The sequence below is a fragment of the Ochotona princeps genome, chromosome 23 (genome assembly GCF_030435755.1).
Source record: "Ochotona princeps isolate mOchPri1 chromosome 23, mOchPri1.hap1, whole genome shotgun sequence".
NCBI lineage: Eukaryota > Metazoa > Chordata > Mammalia > Lagomorpha > Ochotonidae > Ochotona > Ochotona princeps.
In genome coordinates, this window is record NC_080854.1 from 11,252,108 (window position 1) to 11,258,107 (window position 6,000).

The window sequence follows — 6,000 nt, forward strand, 5'->3', positions numbered from 1 at the left end:
TGCTTTCCCAAACTATAAGCAGGGAGCTAGACTGGAAGTGGAGGAGCTGGGATACAAAGTGGTGCCCATATGGGATCCCAGTGTGCGCAAGGTGAGGACTTTAGCCACTAGGCTACCATGCTGGGCCTGTTAGCTGCAGTTTAACAAGGAAAATCTAATATTTTATCCCCAGTTCCTACTGCAGAACCTGGAGATAGGAAGTTGGATCACTGGTTAAGATGCCCACATGCCATGGCTGAGTGCCAGGATGTGAGTCCTGGCTCTGCTTCCCATCCTACTTCCTGCTAATTCGCATCTTGGGAGACAGTAGTGTGGTGGCTCAAGGACTGGAGTCCCAGCCTCCTAAGTGGGATTCCTGGCTTCGGCCTGGTTCCTCATGCAGACATCTGGGAGTTGAGCCATCCAGAGGAGCGATCCTTTTCTGTCTGCATCTGTATGTCTCACTCTCTGTTACTCTGCCTTTCAAATAAATAGCTATAAGTTATTAAAAAGCAACACACCATTGGAATGTCCCGAGATTCTTTGTTGTGCAATTGGGGTGATCCCTGGAGAGATGAGACCCCTGCGTGTTGGACAAGGCTGGTCAGAGTAAACGTGGATTAGAGGGTTAGAATGTCATCCACCCCACCTCCAAGCAGGGAGAGTGAGAAGACGCTAAGCTCACTCAGGTGACCCATGATTGAATCCATCATGTTTTTATAGTAAAAATCCCAATCCAAATCTCTACACTCAACTACGCAGTGGGATTCCCTGCTTGGTAAACAGTCTGTGGGGGTACACCCATATTCCATGAAGTTCCATGAGAAAGGGCATCCGAGTCATGTGCCTTCCTTCACATCAAACTTTGCCCTGTCGTTTGCATGCAACTGCTCCACAGGTGTAGCCTTGCTAATAAAACTGCAATTACAAGTGTAATGCTTTTGATATGAGGGAATTTGGGAAATCCCTCAGTCTGTCACCAACTGATCAGAATCACAAGTGGCTTTGTGACTTACAGCAGCTGTCTGGAGTGAAGATTGTCTTGTTTTTAAGAGCATAAATATCTTACCTGCTATTCAACATTGTTGCCCCCACCCAGATAAGAGCTCAAAGCAGAAGGCATGGGGGCCTGATGCAGTAGCCTAGTGACTAAATTCTCACTTTGCCTGTGCCTAGGATCCTGAATGGGCACTGCTTTGTATCCTGGCTGCTCCACTTCCCACCTAGCTCCCAGCCTGTGGCCTGGGAAACAGTAGAGGATAGGCCAAAGCCTTGGGACCCCAAACCCATGTTGGGGATCCAGAAGAAGTTCCTGGCTCCTGGCTTCGGATTAAATTAGCTCCGGCCATTGCAACCACTTGGAGGAGTGAACCAGCAGATGGAAGATCTTTCTCTCTGTAGATCTGCCTTTTCAATTAAAAAAAAAAAAGCAGAGGCATGACTACAGTACCCAGTTGAGAGCAACATCTATGAAAAATGAAACAAAAGTCCATGCAGGGGTGAGTGTGGGCAATACCATACGGAGAGACACCAGTCATGTGTGGGATCAAGTTGTTCCTAGGAAGAGATAATGGTGGGAAGAGAGGGCCAGAATAAGTTCAAATATATATAAATAAATATAAATAAATAAATATAAAATCTTGTACCGAGAGCAAAAGAAGGGTAAAATGTCATTCACATGTCCCCACTAGAAGGTAGGAGGTGGTATCGCAATTGAATATACAAATGGAGTGGAGTGTGAGTGGGTTTAGTGTGTGTGTGAGGTATTCTGGAACTTTCATACGGCTATCACAGTGTCTCTGCCTTCCCAGTCCAGATGACAGATGCCTTATGGGGAAGTGGGCATACTGAGATGATAAGAAAGAGGGTGGAATTACAATATGGAGATTGTAAGAAAATATTCCACCTTGGTTTTTCCTACCTAACTTTCCTGCCTAGTTCCCCGTATGACTGGGAAGGGCTTTGTGCTAAGTCTTAGCAGTCAGCAGCAGAACCAAACTGACACCTACACGATGTCCGAGACTTAGCACAGCCTCAGAGTGCAATGTGCAGCTTGTTGCACATCCACCCCAGGTTCCCTCTTCAGAACAGAAACACTGATTCTCCCAGGTGCAAGAGGGAGGGACTGGTGGGTGCATACTCAGGAGAGCTCTGTCCCTTGCTGGAAGGCGTCCTGGCAGGAGAGAACTGAATCACACATGCTGGGTTCTGCTAACGCCTGGTGCAGCTGGCACCAACTGGTGGCAGAAGCTTGAGTCTTGGTTCAGGGCAGAGCCCTTCTGGAAGGCTCTCCCGGCTTTGGCACTGCCTGCAAGATCGGCTGAAGGCCATGTGGCAAGTGCGTTGCAGTTAACACTTCGGTTCAGTCTTCTGGTGCTTGAAGCACATTATGTACATCCTATAAACACTTACAGGTGGTGTTTGGAAAGCACTCCCCAGCACCACCTACACACAAACCTCCCTCTCTGTGTGCTTCAGAAAGCACTGAACTTAGGATGGGGCACACCATGAACTTCTGAGCAGGTGAGGAAAGCGGGCAGTCTTTTCTCAGCTTATTTGACAATGGAATCTTTTCCGACCACATTGTGTAGAAGGAGTGTGTTCCTGGGTGCCTTTGAGAACTGAAGGATTGGCAGGGATTTATCAGCTTGCAGAAGTGTGTTCCCTGGGGCAGATTGTCCTTGATGGATTAAACAGGCCAAATATAATGGTGGCTACTTCTGTCAAGGACTACAGAACAGTTGGTTTTTTCTTTCCTCCCTCAGGAACATGGGAACTTAAAAAAATATGCTCAAGGAGCGATTCTTTTTTGCCATTATTGAATGCAACAAGAGAGTGAAGCTGAGACGATAAAGTAACTTGTACAAGATCAGAAAGAGACAGGGAGAGAATCCACATGGCCGTATATTAAAAGGAACTGTGAAACTACAAGTAATCGAGACAGGGGAGTACTAGCCTGAGGCAGACATCAGATCAATGGAGCTGAAAGAGTTGAGAGTCTAACATACAACCTTTACACTCATGTCAATTGATGCTTGCATGGAACCAAGACAATTCAAGGGAGGAAAGAATAGGTTTTTTTTTTTTTTTTTTCGACAAATAATGAGACAATTATAGCCACTTGTAAAAGAATAAAGTTGCTAATCAGCCATACTCAGGATGGCTGCATTTTGAATCAAAGATCCAATTAAAAGAACTGAAACTATGGAAAGTGTTTCTTATAAGAAAACATAGGATTCTAGATCAGGCCAAACGTTTGTAGTTATAACACATGCAAGAACTCATATCAAAAGAAATGGCAGACTTCACGATATAGAATTGGATTTCAATCAGATAGAAAGCCTCTTATATGGTAAAATATATCATCAAGAAATTGAAAGGGCTGGCATTGTGGTGTAGCAGGTGAAGCTGCCACTTGTTACGCTGACAGCCCCTGTAGATGTTAGTCTAAGGTCCCAGCTGCTCCACTTCCAATCCCTACTAGTGTACCTGGGAAAGCAACAAAGATGGCCCGAGTCTTTGGAGCCCTGCACTCATGTGTGAGACTGAGATGAAGCTCCTGTTTCCTGGCTATAGACCAGGGCTCTGGCCAGTTCAGCCATTTGGGGAGTGAATCAGCAGATTTCTGTCTTTCTCTACTTTTTTTTTTCCTTTCCTCTCTTTAACCCTGTCTTTTTGTTGTTGTTGTTGTTTTGGAAAGGCAGATTTTCAGAGAGAAGGAGAGACAGACCGAGAGATCTTCCCTCGGCTGGTTCACTCTCCAGATGTCCAACAGCTGGAGCTGAGCTGATCCAAACCAGGAGCCAGGAGCTTGTTGCGGGTCTCCCACATTGGGTGCACATGGGTGCAGAGCCCAAGGTGTTGGACTGTCCTCTACTGCTTTCCCAGGCCAGAAGCAGTGAAGCTGGGTGGGAAGTGGAGCATGCAGGATGAGAACTGACGCCTATGTGGAAAGTGGCACTTGGAGTTGGAGGATGGGCAGGATGAGCTATCCTGCTGGCCCTGTAACTCCGCCTTTCAAAAAAGATGTTATTTTTTTTACTATTACTTTATGACACAGTTTTAAAAAAAGAAAGAAAATGAAAAGACAACCCCCAGAATGGGAGAAAATATTTGTAAATCATGCATCTGGTAAAGGAGTTGTATTTACAATACACAGGGAATTTTTATCATTTATTTATATCCCAATGAAGGGCTGGGGAAAGGGTTTAAACAGGCATTTTCCCAAAGAAAATACACAAATGGGCCACTAAACTATGAAAAGAAACTTGACATCATTAGCTTTCAGGAAGAACTCAATAAGATGGGAAATGCACAAGAGTGATGCACGTGGTTGCAAAGTCCCAAGGCTTTGGGCCGTCCTTGACAGCTTTGCCAGGCCACAAGCAGGGAGCTGGAGGGGAGGCAGGGCTGCTGGGATTAGAACCACTGCCCATATGGGGTCCTGGCATGTGCAAAACGAGGACTTTAGCTGTTAGGCTACTGCTCTGGGCACCAAAAGGTGAATATTTCATTAAGCTCAAAATAAGACCAACTTTAGAAGCCACTGTTTGGGGCCTAGTTCAGATGCTTGTATTCAATATCAGAAGGTGCCTGGATCTGAGAAGCCTCACTCCTGGAGGCAGCAGTGACAGCCACAGGGCCTTGCTTCTTGCCACAGGGAAAACCTGAGCTGGATTCTTGCTGCCTGGCTTCAGCCTAGCCCTGTCCTTTCTATCATTGGCATCTGGGGAGTGAGCTAGTTGGTCAGAGCTTTCTGTCTCTTTCTTTCTGTCTGTGTCTCTACTTGTCAAATAAATAAAATTTACAAAAAGCAAGAGATTTTCTCTAAAATATTCAGTATCGTTTATCAAAACTTAAAAAAACAGTACAAATCAACACTAGTAAATATCAAGTTTTAAAAGTTGGATTTTATTCAACTATTTGGAAATTTAATTATGTTTTATTATATAAGCTTAAAAAAAATCAAAGCAAGGAGTGGGTATGTTTAACCTAAGAGTTCAGATGTCTGAATCCCACATTTGAGTACCTGGGTTTGATACCCACTTCCGGCTCCTCATTCCAGCCTCCTCAGCAAGAATAGCTCAATATTTGGGTTTCTGTCACCTAAACGCAGTGGTGAATCGTAGCTTCAGTCTGGTTTATCCTCGGCATTATGAGCTTTGAAAAATAAACCAGTAGATGAGAAGACCTGTCTGCAAGTGTCTGTTTATTTAAGTAATAAACAAACAAACAAAAATAAACTAAACCATTCTGGATTTAGGCACCAGTGCCTATCCAACTGCATTGGAAAGAATGCTATTGTTGGGCCTGGCATGGTAGCCTTGTGGCTCAAGTCCTTGCCTTACATGCGCCAGGACCCCATATGGGCACTAGTTTGTATCCCAACTCCTCCACTTCCAATCCAACTCCCTGCTTGTGGCCTAAGAAAACAGTCAAGGATGGCCCAAAGTCTTGGGACCCTGCACCCACGTGGGAGACCCGGAAGAGGCTCCTGTCTCCTGGCTTTGGATTGGCTCAGCTTTGGCTGTTGCGGCCACTCCAGGAATGAATAAACAGACAAAAGAGGTTTCTTTCTGTACCTCTTCCTCTCTGTAAATTTGACTTTCCAACAAAACTAAAATCATTTTTTAAAAATTAAAGGAAAAGAATGCTATTATTGGGGCCAGTGTTTTTGGTGCAGTGGGTTAATCCACCAGTTGTGAAAACAACACTACATATTAGAGCGCTAGCTTGGATCTGGACTGCTCTAGTTCCAGTCCAGCTTCCTGTTAATACTCCTGGGTCAGCAGTGGATGATGATCCCTGTCCTTGGGCCTCTGTGACCTGTGTGGGAGACCAGGATGCAGTTCCAAGTCCTGGCTTCTCCTGGCCCAGCCTGGCTGTTGGAGCCATGCACAGAGTGAACCAGCAGAGGAAAGATATCTCTGTTCTCTCCTTTCTTGTTGTCACTCTGCCATTCAAATAAATGCAATTTTTTTTCCTAGAATGTTGTTTTTCATGTTTGTTAAGTTTAAATCT

The 6,000-nt window shown here is 45.0% G+C and overlaps 1 long non-coding RNA gene across 1 annotated transcript in view; it reads left to right on the forward strand.

The window, feature by feature from the left end:
- The window catches only part of LOC131483065 (uncharacterized), a 40,455-nt gene extending 37,544 nt beyond the window's left edge, over positions 1-2,911 (forward strand). Inside the window, exon 4 of the long non-coding RNA XR_009247495.1 lies at positions 2,745-2,911. This is a non-coding gene — a long non-coding RNA (uncharacterized LOC131483065). The remainder of the gene's footprint in view (positions 1-2,744) is intronic.
- Positions 2,912-6,000: the final 3,089 nt, after the last annotated feature.